Source organism: Vulpes lagopus, chromosome 6 (genome assembly GCF_018345385.1).
Source record: "Vulpes lagopus strain Blue_001 chromosome 6, ASM1834538v1, whole genome shotgun sequence".
Lineage (NCBI taxonomy): Eukaryota > Metazoa > Chordata > Mammalia > Carnivora > Canidae > Vulpes > Vulpes lagopus.
In genome coordinates this window covers 61,062,576-61,083,481 of record NC_054829.1, presented here as the reverse complement: position 1 = coordinate 61,083,481, position 20,906 = coordinate 61,062,576, and the positions used below count along the sequence as shown (strand labels likewise).

Genomic DNA, 20,906 nt, shown 5'->3' with positions numbered 1-20,906 from the left:
TTCCATAGAAAGAGGTTAATTGTGGGGAGCCCAGGGGAGAATGCTGATACCAGCTTTCTTCAGGCTTACTAACAACCTGGAAGACGAAGATGAAAAGCAAGATGGCAAAACTTGATGAAAAAGAATTATTTAAGGGTATTTGAGTCATGGAAGAATCTGAGAGAGTCTAGAAAACACAGACACGTGGGGGGAAAAAACAGGGAAATTTAAAAAGCAAAAATTCAGCTAAAGCATGCAGAGGGCCATCCACTTTGGAGAGGAGAAGGAAAGCTTAGATCCCCTGAATGTTTCTCTCCGGTGCTTGGCATACTGGGTGTAGTTGCCCTGAGTGTGATTCTTTTGTAGGATTTACCAAAAGTAGGTGTTGGTCATTGTTTATCACCTGCTACTATTAGACCTCAGCTCCTCGGCGTTTTATTTTCCCCTAGTTGTAAAATAAGGACATAAAATTGGTCACATTTCTAGGAATACTAAGGAATCAGATCTGTTATTGATTGAAAATTCCAAGTGAAGCAGTGTTACCCACCCCACCCCCTCGTGTTTATTGATTGAATTAGTGGCCAATTTTCCAAAACACCCAAGTGGTTTTTGTATTCCATTTTTCTGCCTGCCTTTGGCACATGACTAAAACCTCTTTTCTGTTCACAAAAATAGCTGCTTTATTTCTATAGATAGCACCAAAGCGTACCCTATGTGTCTAAGTCCGCCATTGTCCCCTGGAGAAAGGTGGTTGCTCGTGAATAGGAAGTTAATCAGCTTCTTATAAGATAAATTCTAGCTATTTCAAATTTAAAGGAAATACTGTCCCACCCCAAAGCCTGATGAATAATATCTCAGGATGCCAGGAAATGAATTCGTACTCTGCTACTTCCCGCCTCCAGTCTGCCATCCTTGGCCATCTGGAGAACAGAGCCCACCCTCTGAAAAGCTAACTGGGGAGGGCAAGAATTTAGGTTGATGTTTGTGGCTGAGTTGGATGGTGTCACAGGATAACAGAAGAGCATAAGAGGGGCTGGTATTATAACACTAGCAGAGTACTTTACAGTTTAAGTAGTTCTTTCATGTCCATTATTTTGTTTGATTCTCATGAGAACCCTGCCGGAGTCCACATACCATCATTTTATAGATGAGAAAACCAAAGTCTAGAAAGGTTCACTGCTAGTCAATGAACAAAAGAGCTGGAACTCCAGCGTGGCTGTTTTAACTACACAAACCATTTTCTTTCCAATTCACCAAATAAACAAAGGAAGAAAAAAGGCCTGCCCTTCTTCAGGACTTAAGTAACCCTTCAAGTGTATGTATGAAATGGTTAATATTTATCAGACTCCTCTCCTATTCCCCAACACACACACACACACACACACACACACACACACACACACACACCCCTACCACACCTCAGCCCTGCAAGACAGCATTGAAGGTAAATCAAAGTGGCAACTTTGACACTCCCACTTGTTAGCAAGAGCAACCCACTGGAGAGAGATGTTTCCACATTCAACATTACCTTTAGGAGGTCTGTGGAGACTTTGGTTTCTATTTGCACTCATCTTATGTTAGTGATTTTCATATTACATTAGCAAATTTAATCTCTGCTAATGTGATAAGAAGTTACTAACACAATGAGACTTGATTTAACAACTTGCTGGCTTTGGTGGCAAGAGCAAAATTTGCTAGCAGAGCACCAATTCCAATCTGTAATTAGAAAATAAATCAGGATACAGGGACATCAGAAATTCCTACATTTCAGATCTCGAGTGGAGGCAAGGTAGAAGGTAGGAAATTTGGGACCCAAGAAGTTTTTGAAAGGGGATAGAGAGCTTGAGGAAGCACTGTTGGGCTTGACATCCTACCTATGTTACTCGGAGTTAATAGAGTATAGTTTGTCAATTATATGGCTTCTTATTTACTAGACTTAAGAGAGCCTCAGGAAAGCATGGGTGTTGAAATCACCAAAATAATTACCAAATTTCATTTAGCAAGCCAAGGTAGCATTCTTCTCCAGCAAGTCATTCCACTCCTATGCTGGACAATGGGAAAGCAAAGGACTTAGCCTCCCTGGGGGCACTTTGCTCCTGACCATTCTGTTTTAAGTACCAGTAATGAGGAAAACATTCAAACAAGGAACCGCCAGAGAAAGAAAAAAAAAAAGGAATCCCCAAGTGTGGGGAGTGACTTCGGGACAGGGCACCATCAGTTGTTTGCAGGAAATTCTAAGGGGCTCACTCTACTACCAATTCTTATTTATTCTAGGCTTCCATAATACAGATGATGGAAGACAAGTGGAAATGCTTTATGAGTCCTGGTAATAAGCTAGAAAACGTTGAACATACTTTCTATACAAAATCTCCCTTTCTATCTACACACTATACATATGTAGTTTAGATCACCAGGTGACCAGATACTCCGACATCTAGAAATGTATTCAAAGTACCAAGGTGCTTAGATCATAACCCAACCTTCTCCCACAGAACTTTTAAAATATCTACTTAGAGGGTGGCTGGCTGGCTTAGCCGGGAGAGTGTCTGACTCTGGATCTCTGGGTCATGTGTTTGAGCCCCACGTTGGGTGTAGAGATTACTTAAATAAATAAAACTTCTGAAATATCTGTTTAAAAGTTATGCTGGATGCAAGCACATGTTTCAGACTCACTCACTTTCATCTGAAACCCCTCTCTATTATTATTGTTTTTCTTTAACCAAGCGAGGATTTATTGCTATAATATATACGTGCATGCACTGGATAATAAAACTTCCCTGATTACCTTATAACTGCACATTAAAAATTTACTAAGATAAAATTAATGTGATTTTAATAATATTGTTTTAATATACAGAATGTCAGGTGACAGCCACAAAACTCTTTGGAATTCAGTGTGCAACGCGCCTCTTTTGCAGCACCCTCACAGCAATAGCTGAACTGACAGATGAACATTGTCTGTTAAAATTTCGGATGCGCGCATCCCAGGGGAAATAGCTGAAGTTGGGGCCTTTAAAATGTGACCGGACAATGCTTTTGAGACTGTAATGTAGGGAACTTCCCTGCATGACGGGGGACTGGGGCAAATCGACATATAAGGAATGTTGTTTCCTGTACCCTCTTCTATGAGATTCCGCCAGAGAAAATAACTTCAAAGACTCTTTTGATGGAGAAAAAAATGTTTTCATTCGCCCGTTTTATGATAGTGCTGCAGGATACTTACAGTTGATTTACTATAATGACAGGACCTGTCTACTGTCCCAAAGGAAAAGAAATTCTACTTTTCTCCTGCCACCTACCTGCCACATTTGTTATTCCCAGCTAGACATGTGGACAGGCAAGTGATGGGTTAAAGGGAAAGACGGTTGGAACGCAGCAAATAGAGATCATCAGACTCCCACCAGTGTCACTTGCACTAGGCTGCCTGTGACCCAGGGCGGGAACGTTCCCATGGTCAGGTGCCTGCTCGCTTCAAACCCCCATAAAGAGAGCAGACCTCCCAGCTCTGCAGGGCTACTGAGGGGATCTGAGAGGCCAGGGAGAAGTAACAGCCTGGCTTGTACCCCGCTGGGCAAAGACTCAGCCAAAGGAAGTGCCAGGACACTGCACTGACCCACTTCGGGCCCTTCCTCTCCGTTTGTTCCCAGGCAGAAGAGATACAAAAGCATCACTATGGCACGGTGAAAAGTTGGAGAAGCATTCTGGAAATTGACATGCAAATAAGCACTCCAAGTACTTCACTTTGTTCTGAAAATTCCCATCGCTGGGGACCTATAAAAACACCAATCAGAAGACAGGCAGTGATGGGAAGGGGCTGGTGGTTTTGCAGCCAGTCTCCCCCTATAAGGGACAGTCTCTGTTTCAGGTCCCAGTGGGAGCTGGCACAGGTAAAACTAAACACACACCTAGCAAATGACCTAGAGGACAGCAGCCTCCGATGTGACGGAAAAGTATTCTGTAATAGCACATGTGCATTCAAGTGGCATCTGTAGGAATGGTCCTAGCTGCCCCTGAAAGCCCTAAGATGCAAACATGCTTCATAACCTGGGTTCATGAGAGAAGCCGAATGTTTCAAACAGGACAAGGGGAACTGTTTCCACAAAGCCAGCTCCTGCACTGAGCAGATGTACAACTTGCTACGTAAAGACATTCCAGTTCTAGACAAGGATCTTAAGACAAAATCCCTGCCTTAATCACTTAATCACTGCTTTTGAAATCATCACTGCCTCTGATAACTGGAGATGTCCGGCTCCCACCAGCAGATCCCAGGACATGCCCTATGCAGTGCTAACTGAAAGCAAAGATGACCTATGAGAGTGGGATTGCTGCCTGGTCAATGGCCTGCACCAGGCTTCACAATGTCCCTTTGGTTGAATTTATGATAAACACCAGACCCTGAGAAAACTGGCCATTCTTATAGTGTGGTTGGCACAGGCCAGGTGTAGAAGGAGGCAGAAAGGTTGGAGGTGAGGGGTTGAAGCAAATGCTCTGAAAGCTGGGCTCTTTATTAGGAAATGAGTGGATTTCATTCTCATTCTAATATAAAGCAAAAAGCTTACTAGGTTTTGTACTGTGTGTCCTGCTCATCTCACCAACAGGAGGCAGGTAATCTGGGTTGTGCAAGGCCACTTACCATCATTGTCTTCTGCCCCCTTCCAATCATCCCAGAGCCAGCCTTTCCTGAAAATCATCACCCTTCCCTCTCCCTCACTGGAGACATTCCTTGTCAAGAAAATCGAGCCACACATTCAATGGTCTGAATTCTGTTGCTGGATTTATCATTTACCTGCCAAGGATGATTTTTTTCAATTCCATAGCAATTCATTGGATTTAAAATAAGGAAGTTGTAATGCCATATAATAACAAGTCCAAAGGAAGGACAATACTAAAATGGGTTAATTCGGTGGCCCAACAAGGTCATCAAAAACCAGGTTCTTTCCCTCTTTCTGCTTTTGTCTCCTCAGCATACAGGTCTCATTCTTAGCCTTGCTTCTCATTTAAATTTATAGCTACAGCCATATCCTCACAGCAAGAATCTGACAAACAGGATGCTTTGCATTTTGTGGGGGAGGGAGGGGAGTCTCTTTTGAAGGTGACATAAACTTTCCCCCAAAGCCAAACCCAGCAGATACCCCCCAAACTTCTCAGGGTTGAACTGCATCACTGCCAGTGCACTCATCCCTGGAGGCATCCTCAACACCTTTCTTTCTCTGTCATCCTACATTTAATCTCTCAGTGCATCCTGTCAGCCGTTCCTTCCAAAAAGGGTCCTGAGTCTGACCACATCCCACCTGGCCTATGACAGTAGCTTTCATAATGGTGATGCCACCTTCATCCTTTCTTCATATTCTCAGCTCAAGAGCATGCTCATGCCCCAATTCTGCTGAAAACTCCTGTGTGACTTTGACATCATATTGTCATCACATTCAGACATATTCAAGGCTATGTCCTTGACACCCATACCACTGTTTCATCATCTCTCTGCCTTCATTCTCGCCACTCTCTTTCCCAAACACTGCTCTGGCCACGCTGGCCTCTGCTATTCCTTAAACACACAGTGCAGATTCCCACCTCCAGACCTTTGCACAGGTGGTTTCTTCTTCCTGGAACACTATTCCACCAGATAGCCAAATGGTCACTACCTTACTTCATTCAAGTCTCTAATCAGATGCCACCTTCTAAGTGAGATTTTTTTTCTGGCCCCATTATTTTATATTGCAATACCCTCTCCATACATCCTCTGTGTTTATCCCATCACACTTTTGTCCATAAGATTTCCTACCATCTAGTAACTCTCACTTATTTATCTTTTTTAAAAAAAAACTTCTAATTGGAAGCTTTGTTGGGGAGGGTTTTCTTTTTCCCACTTTGGTAACTAAAGAACCTAGACCACTGACTGGCACCAGTAGAAATTCATTAACTACTTGTTGAATGAATAAGTTGTGAAACTAGTTGTGGGCAATTTGACCCACAATTGACTTTAACCAATCATGCCTGAGGTTGAGCTTGCTTCCCCTAAAGAATATAGCAGGCAGAGAGAGATGGGTACTTGAGGTATTTTTAAGGAAAAAAAAAAAAAAGGAAGAATTTTGGTTAAGCAAGTAAGAGTCCTGACATATTCCTTGATTTATTTCCCTTTTTAAAAGCAAAAGACATAATTATCACTTATCCCAACTCAATAAAAATGCCTTACTTCATTGATTCTATTTTTTCCCACATTTTACCATCTCTAACTTTGGGGTGCATCTTATAATAAGTGCTATCTTATGCTCTTATGACTGGCAGTATTTTTTTTTCTTAGAGCTTCACAAAAGGATCTTAAAATGGATGATGTCTTAGAATTGGTGAAATCCCATAGTATCCCTTGAAACATGGCATGCTTCTGAAGTTTGAAGCAATACTAAAGAAGAAAAAAGAATATTATCATCATTGTCCATAGACACATAGCTGGCTGCTATTAAATTAAAACAAAACAAAAAAAAGGTTTGAAATCTCTCATGATCTCCAGCAGAAAACTGGACATTCTCTTTATCTCTTGCCTTCCTATTGGGAAGCTTTGATTTAAGATAATGTCTGAGCAGAGAAGCTTCGTTCAGCATTGTCATTTGACCCAGATTGTATGTTTTTATAGCCTGAGCCAATTAGTTAAAGTGACTTTGACTATAATAGGGACCTGTGACATTCCTCAATATTATTGCATTAGTCACCCTGGAACAGTTTCTGGCTTGTGTTTGTAATCTGGCTCTGATTGTACCTTCTTCATCTTGATATTTATATGATTGGTTGCTGTCCTATAAAATAATGACCTTTGAGTCCTTGAAATTAAACCCTCTCTGATTTTCTTTATTTCAATAAGTCCTTGGCACTTGATGGAACAGCGTGTCACCTTTATTGTTCTGATTACTAATCAAGCAAGTTTTTTTCCTTTCAATCTGTTTAATCTATATTAACCAAATGAGGATTGGGCTGGCAGAAAATGGGTTGTGTTCCCAACTCTGTTCCTGGACAATGGGGTAAACCTGGGCAAATTGCTTACCTTCGTCTCATTTTTTCTTGCTACACATGGGGAGATTGTTCTAGATCATCGAGTTCTGTGCTGGAATGGGTTTGTAGTGCCAACCCAATGTGTGTTTAACTTGGACTACAAGACAAGGCTACATTGGAGGAGGGCTGAACCTCATTAAATACACTAACTTATTTACAAGATAAAGTTAGATAAGCCCTGACCGTGAATTCCTTGAGGGCAAGACAATGTCTCATTGACTTTTGTAACCTGTTACTAAACAGACACTCCTTGAAAATGGAGACAGTATCTATATAATTCCTTTCTGTATCCTCAGTGTCCCACAATATGTAAGTGCCTCATACTTGGCTGCTGCTGAACAAATAAGTGAAATGTGGTACACTCTAGCTACTAGTTCCTCTTTGCCTTGATAGAAGCCATAGTTTTCCACTCCTTCAATTCTTTCTCTGTTCTTCCCTGTAACGTTTTTCCAAACTCTTCTACTTTTGCATTTTTTTCCTTTTTCTTTTTTTTTCTTTTTCTGGCCTGTTGGTATCATGTCATTTTTCATTATTGTAGGTCCTAATCTCTTTCCAGTATAAAATATACATGACATGAAAGTTACCATTTTGACCGTGTTTAAGGATACAGTTCAATAGCTACAAATACATTCACACTGTGCAACCAACACCACAATCCACCTCAGGAACGTTTTCATCACCTAAACTGAAAATCTGTACCCATTAAACACCAGCTCCCCGATATGCTCTGCCTGAGCCTCTGATAACCATTACTGGACTTTCTGTCTCTAAAAATTTACCTAGTCTAGGGACCTTATGGAAGTGAAAGTCTCTCTTTTGTATTTTGGAGTTTGCACCCTCGCTCCTTCAGACCCTTCTTTTCTTCTACTTCTGTTTTTCCTTCTAGTTGCCCCTGAGAGCCACCCTCTCCTTGCATGGCCTCATTTTCTCTCTCCTTCTGTGCTTCCTAAGTTGCCATCCACCACATGACACTTCCTTTACTTTTTTTTAAAGATCTTATTTATTTATTCATGAGAGACACACACAGAGAGAGAGAGAGAGAGAGAGAGAGAGAGAGAGGGGCAGAGACACAGGCAGAGAGAGAAGCAGGCTCCCGGCAGGGAGCCCAATATGGGACTGGATCCCAGGACCCTGGAATCACGACTTGAGCCAAAGGCAGACAGATGCTCAACCACTGAGCCACCCAAGAGTCCCCAAATTTTTATGTTTTAATTCATTTATAAAGTTGTGTCATATTTAAATGTGTTCCAAAACATTTGTACAAAACATAGAAAATATGGTTCTTTAAAACTTTTGAAAGCAGGTTTTAGAAGTGGCCGCTCATAAAATGACAGGACTAGCAGGCACAGAGCGGAGAGGAGAGGGGAGCTGTGGTCCTTAGGAGGGGTTTGCTAGGGAAACCATTATTTCTGTTTGAACGCCACCACCATAGGATATATATAAACTTAGAAGACACAGCAGATAGATAGACATATAGACGGGTGTAGATATATAGATATATATCTCTCACAAAGACACAAAAGCCACTTTTCTCAGTGCCAAAGACAGAGAGGAGTCCTAGAGTTCAGTGACAGAGATGTAGTGATTCCTCCTGTCACATAAAGTGCAAGTTAGGCGCTCTCCTTACTGATGTTCCATACCAACTTTCCCCTGAAGTCCCAACTGCCGCCTGAAACAGAGTATTGCAGGGAAGTTGTAAACAGGACAAGCACCAACCCTTTAAACACACAACTTAAGTACACAGAGATAGACATTATTGTAGAACAGATATACATTTCATAAAATCTGGAAAATAAAGAAAATAAAATTAAAATAAAAAAATTTTAAAAATCTAGAAAATAAAGTAAAAATTACAATCACTCTAACTTCCCCCTCTCCTTTCCCAAGATTTCCTTGGTTTTTCTTCCCATGCACCAGGACTCTTTGAAATCTAGTGCCACAGAGATGAAAGAAAGTTAAAGATTTCTAAATAAATTACGATGAATAAATCTAGACTTAGTTTAAGCAAATTGTAGAAGCAATAGTGGTTGTTTTAGAGTACGTGGTCATAGACAATGGATCCTCCTTAAAGTGGGAAAAATAAAAGGGCTTATCTGGAAGAGTGTTGTGACAACTAAATTAAATGTGTATGTAAATCACCTGGCATTAATCCTAATTCCCTGTACCTCAAAGCTGATGTGCACAAAAGAAAATGGCTAATAAGGAAATCTAGCCTATCACCCGGTATATGGATTTTAAATCCTAGTGTTGAAAAATGTGGGGATACCTGCTTCCTGCAATCGTTACATTTCTTAAAAATTAATATCCAAATATGTGGTAAGTCATGCTTTTCCAGCTTTGTAGACCTGAGGAAAGCATAAGTCTTTGGTACACGCAACCCAGAATCAGCAGCTAGTTTGCAAACTCTACCCCACAGTCTGATTGTAAGAACAGCATTCCTATTCACTCCATTCCTCTTTTCTCCCCTTATTTTCTCAATGTTCCTAGGTTCCTGTTTTGAACATTTTATTATTACTTCATCTGTATATTTTTTATATGTTTTTCTTATCCCTCTTAGTCCTTTGTACTTATCTTTTAAATCTTCTCTCTCTAGTTTCTTTCTTACTACACTACATCTTTCTTCCTCATTTTTATTCCCTGTTTAATCTTCTACTCTCCTTTTCCGCATTTGCATTTTCTCATGTTCACATTTAGTCTGTAGCACTTTCTAGTAAAACCAGTGACTGTAAAATTTTCTTACCATCTTGTAGTCAGGTTCATGATACCTATCCATTTCTGAAATTTATCAGCCTAGAAATCTTTTACCCAAAGTGATGCTGATGATAGTGACGCAACCAGGAATGTTAGTGAATCTATGAATTTTAAGAACAAAATGGCAACGTGTCTATAGGTTATTTGTTGTTTGTTTTTTTTCTCAGCATTAATCACATTCACATTTGATAGGCTATTTCAGCACCAGGTACCTCCTAAGCGCTCAACGAATGTTTGCTGCTTAAATTTAACTTACATTAATCAAACCTTTCCTTCGTATGGATTTATCTGATTTCCCCAACAACCTTCTGACATTAGGTTAGATGTGTAATATCGTGCGCTTCAGAGGGATAAGGGAATCAATGGTGGGAAGGCATATGATTGACTTCAGAGTGTAGAGCTGTCTGGTTGCTTGGCCAAACCTAGAACTCAAGCTTCCTAATCCCAAGGCAGATGCCAGTCCCCCATGCCACACACTGCTTTCTGTGTTTGTGGCCATCATCCTGCCGAGTGGTGCCACTGTTGTTATTCCAGGTTAGAATCTTCTACTCTGGGACCCAGGGGGCTACTGAGCATCAGCATCCCTTGCTGCTCCTCAATCCACCTCATATCTGCAAAGATATTATGAACACAGACTATAATCACTAGAGCTAACGTTAACTAAGGCTCATCATGTACCACTCAATGTGGACAGATTAGTTCACACATTACACAGTATGTGGCAACTTTAAATAAAAACAATAGAGTTCTCTAAATACTCCCTATATATTGCTATAGGTCCTACCAAACATCACCAGAGCTGTTTTGCAGAGGAAATGTATCTACCCATAGGAGAAGAAAAAGCAGCAAAGTCTTTAGAAGTTTAAAATAAAATCAAAGTGAGACCCACAGACCCAGTCTCCAGGCCCTCTCCTTCTCTGCAATGAGTCACCAGCCTGTACTATTGGCCTTGCTGATGGGCTGGTCCCAAACCAGCACCGAGATCATGGCATGATGGAAATACATCTTTATATTTAAGACTGCCTCACTGTTTGTCCTAAATGTTAAAGGTCTTCTTTTCATACAGAGGCACTATTTTCTCCTCAAGGTTATCTGTAAACCCTCCCTGTAAGATCCTCCTTTTTGTCTGTGTTAATTGTTGGGGCATTATCAGCCGGTCATAGCAGAATTAAGGATGTTATAATGAGAGAAAAATAAAGAAACCCCATGTCTAGGAAGACTAGTACAGACATCGTATCAATTAAGGGGAGGTGGGGGGGAGGAATCTCATTGCCAAACATAAATCCCAAAGAAAAGAAGACAGTCATTACAATAATAATAATTACTATTATTACTAATATGAAAAGAGAAAAGCTTGGTTCTAAGTTCACTGGAAAGTTTCCCTTCAGTCTTGAGTGATTCTTCTCTAGAGCCTCCCAGGAGCGCAAGCCTATAATTTTAATTATATCTTGGCATTCTCATAAAGCAAACAGCCTGCTCAGGTAGTATTTATTACCTGTTAGGAAGAATACTTATGAATATGCTTCGCAAATTCCAACTGCAGTGATCTGCGATGGGCCTTTTCAAGGACAGAAGGGGTGAGTTGGAATGCACATAGGAGAAAAGTTGCTCATTAAGGGAAGGTTTGTTATCCAGCAACGTATAATTAAGGTGACGGTCCCAGCTTCTGTGACAGCCAACACTCGGGTAGTTGTTTGATTGCCGTATGGGTCAGAGATCAGCTCCTGCTACAAGATGTAGCCACATTAGTGTGTTAGTGAACAGGTTAGAAAGTAAATTACAGCTGCCTTTCTCAAGCACATTACTGTCGGTCTTCATTGTTTTGTTTTTACTGTACATCAGCAGGACTGTGGCTTCTGAAGACTTTGTGTGACAGGTTAGGCATTTTATCCTTTGAGTAAACAGTAATCATGGTGTGAAGAAAGTGGGGCATTGGAGAATTTTTCCTATTCTTTGAGAATTCCACTCTTCCTTTTTAGTTTGCTCCAAGGGCTCATTGGGGATACATATATTAAGCCCTTTAAATAGTTCATAATAAATCTTTGTCTCAGGCTGATTCTGACAGTTTTTTAAAGAGTCTTTTAAGAGAGAATCCTCAATCATTTGTTAATCCATGGGGTGATCTTCAGACTTCGGGAAAAAAATAACAGGCAGGGCTCTTGGGTAGTGAAAATACAATGTAGGAAAAAATATATAAATATGGAAAATCCCAAGAATATCACCTTACTGAGATTACTTACATGTTCTGCATGTATCTGAATGCTTTCTTTCTTCCCCTACAAGCCAAAAGGAGAAAGGAAAATAATTGTCAAACTAGCAAGCATTTTTATTGATAATTTTATGTTTTTGGACTTATATGCATCTACTAAAATGTTAGATTTCAAATTGTATAACAGAGAATATTCTTTTTAAAGTAAACTAATTCTCTCAGTAAAAAGTAATTTCTTCTTTGCCCTTGTTTCCCCTTTAAGAACTCTATCTTCCCCCCAAATTACTTATATGCACACTTTTATTTTACCTGGTCGGAGAGAAGCATTATACTTATAGAGAAAGGATTTTAGGTAGTGGTTGTTAGTGTCAACAGAAAAACTTTGAAGGGCAAGACGTAGCTTTCAGAATAAAGACCTTTCTAGGTTGACCTGAGATCATTTTAGTTTCTACTTTGGATAGAACTAATATTGTCCAACATATTTAAATAATATAATATGATTTGCGCACCAAAAAATAATACACGGAACTTACCGGAAGAAGGTAAAAGCCATATTATCTACCATGTAAGTAATTAATATTAGTAATCATTACAAAACCTGTGCATTATTTGTCCCAAGAATGGGAAATACGCTAAAGTCTCCCTGCAGAGAGACAGTGCTCAATCTCAAGTGTTTTACGTATAAATGGTTTCTATTTCAGAGAAACTTGTTTTGATGTATTTGCTTTTGCTTGTAACTGAAACAATTAGGGAGGAAACTAAAAGATGCTGGTCATAACTTTGAGCTTAAAACATGAGGATAAGCATCACAACAGGGGCATTTTCTCCTTGTATAGGACCTGAACCTGTAAGTCACTTCTAAAATGCAGTTTGCTCAAGCTCTTGGAAAATCCTGAAGAATTTTACTAATGACATACAAATAGAGTTTGTTGGGAACAAATGCAATAATAAAATGGGGCAATGGGCAAAGGACAGTCTACTGTTATAGATGGATTCATTCTCACAGAGGGTCAAATAATTGAAGACCCAGATCAAGGGCAACCATAAATACCTGGAGTCCCTACAGTTGAGAGGATTAACCACAGAACAATTATGACAAATGCAGTGGGAGCATTCAGCTACCAGGCAACAAGGAATATGTGGTGCCAATTTTTAAAATAATTATTTGGCATTATAGAATATACAATTTAGACCCAGAAGCTATCTGATATAACGCTGAAGTGTTGATGTTAAAAATATCAAGTACATCATTAGACATTTACGTGTGAAGCAGGGAAAGGGACAGCAATTAATACAAATTTGCTTTGTTTGAGAAAAGGATGCATCTACCCCATTTTCACCATCACCATTAGCAATAGCCTTTATCTTCTTAAATTGGAGAGGGTAATTCTACAGCAAGGCTAATTGCATACTATGTAAATGGAGTCATTAAAAAATGTCTGCTTTTTTTAGCCCCACCACTTGGAAAGAATATGCGTAGCCTTGAAGAAAATATACAAATGACCTAATGTTGAGTTCAGATATGGAAATGATGCTGGCACATATATTATGATGCCTACACATCTATTAGCTGACCAAAACTATTATGATGAAGCCAGGTCTTCCTTACAGTAAAAGCAGGGTTACTTCTACCAAAGGATTAGAAAACTTTGTTTAGGTACTAAGATGGAGCAGTGGTCATTGAAACATTTTGGGATCATAAGCAAAAGGAAAATGTATTAATTCTAAGGTGTCAAAATATATACTCATTAGCAGAGAAAGCTATAGATAATTATTGGGCTATCTCCCTTTCTGGCTCCCCTAAATTACTACAAGTATAAATAAGCCTCAATCCTTTATTGATGATGGGTTTAATACAGTACTTCTAACTGAAAACATTTTGAAAAATAACCACTTCAAGACATGCTGGACTGAAGCCATAATGAAACCAACAAATTCTAGCTGCTCAAATTTCTCCTGTATGATAGAAAATAATAAATGAGAAGAAGATACTGACTCAGGAGACATTTGTGGAGACCTGCCAACCCAGGCTCTCCTCTATCCCCAGAACACACACACACACACACACACACACACACACACTATACACGAAAATAAAAACTGGCTATTTCCAATAAGGGATTAATATCCAAAATATATAAAGAATTCACACAACTTATTATAAAAACAAACAACTCAATTAAAAAATAGGCGGGGCTCTTGAATAGACATTTTTCCAGAGAAGACATACAGACAGCCAGCGGGCACATGAGAAGATGTTCAACATCATCATGAGGGAAATGCAAATCAAAACCACAATGAGAGATCACCCTACACCTGTCAGATTGAGTAAAATCAAAAAGTCAAAAAATAACAACTGTTGGTGAAAATGTGGAAGAAAGGGAACCCTTGGAACTGTTGGTGGCAATATAAATTGGTGCAGCCATTATGGAAAACAGTGTGAAAATTCCTCAAAAAATTAAAATTAGAAATACCATATGATCCAGCAATTCTACACTGGATATTTATCTAAAGAAAATGAAAATACCAATTTGAAGAGATATGTGCACCCCTATGTTCACAAAGCATTATTTATGATAGCCAAGGTATGGAAGCAATCTAACTATCCACCGATACATGAACGGATAAAGAAGGTGTCTCACTCACACACACACACACACACACACACACACACACAGGAATATTATTCAGCCATATAAAAGAATAGAATCTCACCATTTGCAACAGTATGCAACAGCATAGACCTAGAGGTGTGTTACTAAATGAAATAACTCAGAGAAAGACAACTACCATATAATTTGGCTTACATATAAAATCTAAAAAAAAAAAACCAAAAAATCAAAACAAAACCGAAACAGACTCATAGGTGCAGGAAACAAACTGTTGGTTATCAGAGCAGAGAGGATTGGCGGGAAGGCACAACAGGTGAAGGGGTTAATAGGTACAGTCTTCCAGTTATAAAATAAGTCACGAGGATGAAAAGTACAGCACAGGGAATATAGTCAATAATATTGGAATAACTTTGTATGGTGACAGATGATAACTAGACTTACATTGGGGATCATTGCATAATGTATAAAAACGCTGAATCACTATGATGTACACTTAAAACTAATGAGATATTGTATGTCAGTTATACTTCAATCTTTAAAAATGGCCATTGTGCTGGACCCCATCTCTGAGAAGGCAAATTTGAAAAAGCCACATAGTTATACCAATACTCACATGAATTTTCAACTATTGCTGGTTCTCTGACATTCTCCAGGGGAAACTTTCAATCATTCAGAACTTTTTCTTTGTCAGACAAATATATCTCAGCTCAATCTTCTGAACTCCTCCCACCTTTATTCCTGTTAATCATATGACGGCTCTCATGCAAAACCCTTCCTCATTCTTCTAGGGACAGAGTGGCCAGATTTCGCTAATAAAAATATAGGATTCTCAGTTAAATTTGAAATTTGTATACAATATCTGGGTCCTACTAAAAACAACAGGGATTATTTATTTGAAATTCAAATTTAATAAGATTTCCTGTATTTTATTTGGGAGCCCTAATTAGGAGGAAACTGTGCTATAGCCACCACCTTTTCCAGAAGCCCCACTTTGGTCTCTTCACCCTTATGAAAACCTTTCTCTCTTGGAGGCCACCACTCTTGAAACTCTCCCTTAATAGATGCCTTGATTCCTGTGCTTCAACTCTCTAATGCCAAAGAGGAGTGGCCATTATATTTCATTTCCACTGCTGCTTCTGCACCATTTCCCCCAATATCATCACTTCAAAATTTCCACCTGAAGAGAAAAGGGCACTCTTTATCTGTTTCAGTGCCATCATCTATCAATATCCACATCACTCACTTTCTGTCTTCAGTGGCGTCAGCTTGTGCTCTGGAGTCTTCTGTGCAACAGTCTCCTCAAGGAGGCACAGAGGCCCGAATGATAGTTTCCAGGATGAGTAACTACACATACTTCCTTGACTTCTCGAGCTCGAAAAGCTCATTCTTTGACTTGCCTTTAGCCAACCATTGGCATAATCATCTCCTGACTTTTAACTACACTTCCTTTTTAACATGCCAAACATCTGTGTAAAAAAAGGAGAAAAACTTTCTAGGATATAGATGCAATAAAAGAAGTCACAAAGGGTAAAACAGAGACTTCTCAATATAAAATTTAAAGATGTATCAGTGAACAGTACAAATAGGAAAAGCAAACAAATGGGAAAATATTTATAAGAATTATGTCAAAAATAATATTCTTGGGGCAACTGGGGCAAGAGTTGGTTAAGTATCCAACTCTTGGATTCAGCTCAGGTTGTGATCTCAGGGCCGGGAGATTGAGCCCCATGTCAGGCTCTGTGTTCAGCATGGAGCCTGCTCAAGACTCTTTCCCTCTCTGGCTCTCCCTCCCCTCTAAAATAAATAAATAAATCTTTAAAAAAATAATATCCTTAATAAATGTAAATATTTCATTCAAATTGGTACAAAAAATACTAAAAACTCAAGTGAAATAGGACATAAATGTAGAATTCACTGAAAAAGATTCACACAGCCAATAAATATGGATTAAAGCATTATTCAACTTCGTTAGAAATAGAAATGCAAATTAAACACGTGAGATGTTTTTACATATTGCTTTCCAGGGAAACCCCAGTAAAGTATCTTCTCTGAATCTTCTGCTAATTTAATATTTTTTATCAAGTGAGAACAAATATTTTAAGATGGTAATCAAATGAACACCATCAAACACCGTTTATAATATGTAAACTGATACAGCGTACTTCTCTGAAAATCGATTTGTACAGATTAGCTTTAAAAAAATAAAAGAAAGCTCATGTCCTTTGACCTAGTAAAAGTGCTTCTAGAAATCCACCCTAAGAAATAATAAAAAGGTTGGAGGAAGAGTAATTTCAAAGAAATTCATCACCAAGCAATGGAACATTATATAGCCAGTAAAATTAGTATGTTTGTAATGTTATTATCACATAGGGAGCTATGACTGACTTTCAAAAATGCTAGTGACACAGATATGATCCCAATTTTGAAATAAATATATAAATATATAGTAAATAAGGCTGTAACAAAACATCAGTTTTCATAGTGACTATAACTGAGTGATAAGGTTATAGATTTTTTTTCTGGTTTACGCTTTCACATTTTCCAAATTTCCTATGAACACAGAGTAGAAAGAGATAACATACACTTATTTAAAAGCCATAAACAACATTTTGACAAATCCTTTCTGAAAAAAGACTCCTTCCTGACTACCTCCCCCAGGTCACCACCCCGCTGCCCCATCAACCTTTTCTTTTCCTCAGCCCCTCACTCTGTCACTGGCACATTCTTGTTTTTAACCCTTGGTAATCCATCACCTTTTGGACTTCATTTCATTCCCAGGGTACCAACTCCCGTCCCTGGGAGAAGTTCAGAATCCTGAGCATTGCCTGGAAAGACTACAAAGCCATTGTTATTAGGGTACCCTAGAAAAGTAGCACTACTAAAATTAAGCAACTTCCAGCCACTGTGTAGTTATATTACTTATTTTCTACTAGTCCTAGTTGCTTTGCCCACATGGGCTGCTAGGTACCTTCTTTCACTTTCAAAATCCTCTCCTCCTCTCACTTCCTCTGTTGAAATTAAGTTGTTCAAGGCCATTCCCATAACACTTTCTCTCTCTCTCTCTCTCTCTCTCTCTCTCTCTCTCTGACTCTCCCTTTTGTCTTATATCTGCCTTTTTTTTCTCCCCCCGCCCCTATTTCAGAGGTTCACTTATCTTTCTCAATCACTGATTAAATATTCCTTAGAACTTAAACTCTTCCATTAGCATTTCCAATGTATACAACTTTAAGGTCAGTCTTCTTGATCAGTAAACATGTCCAGGTCTCTTTATTTTCATTACCAAAATCCACCACAGAAAAGAAGGTCATTTATATACTCAGTCTTTCTCCCCCTTCTGTCTGGAAGCTGCTCCCTCTGGAGTGGCCCAAAGAATCGACATTACTAGTGGGCATATCTGGGAGCCATTGAATGCTCTGGACAATTCTGTCAATTAACTCCTCCCTTAGTTTCCTACATGTTAAATTATTTATCTTTAGGATAGAATTTATTTTAATCTTGAACAGAAAAGAGGGCAAAAGGTAACATGTCTAGAATTTGTCACTAGTATGTATCTATCCAAATCATCGTTTTCCATAAGCCTTTTACCAATCCAAAGTCCTAAAGTTACACTGTGAGGTATGTGTGGCACCTTTGCCCAGCTATCCACATGACTTCATGGCATGTCCGAAGCCCCCCCATCGGTGTGGCCCCTGTGACCACCCAACCAACCACATGGTCCAGCTTGCTTCCAGCCCCTTCTTCCTCAGTGCTCTTCTTTATAGCATTCGTCACTGCCAGAAGTTACCATCTATTTTCCCTTCTCCAAAATGTAAGCACTTACATTTATAAATGGTTCCAGCTCATTGTAGCTACTCAGTATTTAAAACACTGAACAAAGACTGAGTGAGCTATAATAAAACATCTGACATGTGCTTCCATGGGCTATTTTAGAACCTCATATTATCTTTCAGGATCATGTGCTGAGTGAGGGCAAAAAGTTCTAGGGATGGGCAGACTGATGATCCACCTTTAAAAGATCGTCTTTTAAAGACGTAAAAGGCATGCTCCTGGTCCATAGGCCTGCACTTGGAGAGAGAGAGAGTTTGTGTATCAGTGGTTTGAATCAGGGCCTGATTTTTCAGCCGGTGCTGCGTAACTGTTTCTCATCACATGGTATTGTTGGAGTTGGTCACAGAGCCTTACAGCAGTGAAAAGGAAGAATGCATATGTGTGTATTTGCAAGTGCCTCTGTAACCAGACTCCTCTATACAACTCCTTTTAAAAATATAGTATGTCGATGACATCTGCTCCTAAAATGGAGATTTGGCCAGAATGCTAAGAAAATAAACATGGCAGTTCAGCTTGATACTGGCAACCGGTTCCCACCCCATGGACAGGCTGCATGGAAGACTCCTGTATATAAAATAGTATATTAAAGTAAACTTACAAAAGCAAAGAGCAATCATTTCAACCATAATTTTTTCTTCCTCTTTGGGATTCTAATTTTAAAAGCATTAAAGAAGACAGCTGCTCATGCTGTGATATGTGCTAAACAGCCTGAAGGATGGAAAAAAAATATATTTGTAGCTCATAATAACTATTGACCTTTCTGATATACAATGTTCTCTGTGTTAGCTATTCGGTTCTATCAACAGTGAAGATTGAACATGACTTTTTAATAGAAAACATGGGGTTTTGAGCTGCCTCCACAAAGGTGTTTATGTATTGTTATTTTGTTTTGTACTACAAAGACCAAGTTCTGATGCCCTTTGTCTGACATCATGTTTGTTGTTAAAAAAAAAAAAAAGAAAGAAAGAAAGAAAGAAAGAAGTAAAAGATGAAGGAAAGAAAGAAAGAAAGAAAGAAAGAAAGAAAGAAAGAAAGAAAGAAAGAAAGAAAGAAAGAAAGAAAGAAAGAAAGAAAGAAAGAAAGAAAGAAAGAAAGAAAGAAAGAAAAAAAAGAAAGAAAGGAAGGAAGGAAAGGAAAAGAGAGAAAAGAAAGGAAGAAAATAAAAGGAGGAAACAGAAAAGGGGGGAAGCCTCAATGTTATTGAGTATGTTTTATATGAGGAATTGGCTCATAACCACTTTATAGTCATGATAAAAGCATTGCCACACTCGATCCCGTACGCAATATTGGTAATGGAATCCAACGGCATCCCGGGAGGACATGCTATATTTCTCTCCCAGAATAGATCCCTCAAGTGGCAACATTTATAGGGTGTCTCCAGTAAGATTTAAAACACTTGCTTGCAGTATTCATATGGCATGTTCTTTGGAGCACACAGCCTGCTGCAGAATGGGCACGTTGGATGTCATGGACTCTCAAAGGCTACCTGGTTTTACCCTTTGAACGTTCCTGTTGTTTAGGAGTTGCATATAGAAACACCCACCAGTAGCAGCTTGACTCGGTCACCGTGTCTGTTTCCCCAGAGTGGTGTCATCCACACACCGACTGGGGAGCAGCAGGCAGCAGCTGAACACTCCCTTCTCCCTCAGGGGACAGCCTCACCGAGTAGCAACCCCTGCCAGGCGCAGGAAACCTGAAAGGCAACCTTATGCGTTAGGATTCTCATCCCAGGCAGGCAGATATTGCCAGGGAGTGTGTGCTGACAGGTGGCATGGTTTGGCAGAGTATTATTTTTCTCCCTTTTTTTGGCGGATTATTCTTAATATGACTTTGAAAAAAGTTTATTACATCATTATTGAACCACAATTATTTTCACAGCTATGCTCTAGAGTTTCAGTTAATGATTTGCAAGTTTCTAAACAAAGCTGAAGACTCACAACCGAGTGGGAGCAGGAATCAGCCCTAATGAGACTTAAATAAATTCAGGGGTATTTTTTTTTTTTTTTTTTTGTCGTATTCCAGAGCAAGCAGTGAAGTTGATAGAGGCTGATTGCTGAGCCAGAGCATACTGGCTGGAACTGCCTTTGCACGATATCCAAAGGGTGGTTCTGTGAACTCGTGTTCACAGAAAATGTTGGGTACTGCCTTGCGGCAGTGGGCAAGGATCTGAGTCTAGTCCACTAAAGACTGTTATCTCCTTCAACGTTGCCTGGCACATGGTAGAGGACAGGCCAGTGAGGTGAAGACCAACTCTCAAAAAGAGAACAAAGTATTCTAATTCTGAGGAATATCAGGCCAATCCTTTTTTAACTACCAAACCACCGGTCCATGGTTCAAAATAACGCTTTGCAGAACATGCTTCCTTAGAGATGAAAACAAGGACAAGGCATATGATTCCCTCTCCTCAAAAACGAACCACCAACTACAACACACCATATCTTGGGACAAGATGTTCTAACAGAATGGCATGGCAAGCGTAAAGG

General features: G+C 39.4%; 1 protein-coding gene and 1 long non-coding RNA gene across 7 annotated transcripts in view; one reads left to right on the top strand and one right to left on the bottom strand.

The window, feature by feature from the left end:
• The window catches only part of LOC121493613, a 76,242-nt gene extending 64,199 nt beyond the window's left edge, over positions 1-12,043 (bottom strand). The window contains exon 1 of one of the 2 annotated variants that reach the window (XR_005988514.1): positions 12,015-12,043. This is a non-coding gene — a long non-coding RNA (uncharacterized LOC121493613). Of the gene's footprint in view, positions 1-11,269; positions 11,485-12,014 lie in introns of those variants that run through there. The other variant, XR_005988515.1, reaches the window with a different exon arrangement.
• Positions 1-20,906, top strand: part of NPAS3 (neuronal PAS domain protein 3) — an 841,567-nt gene that overhangs the window by 747,309 nt on the left and 73,352 nt on the right. The gene's annotated exons all lie outside the window — the stretch shown is intronic.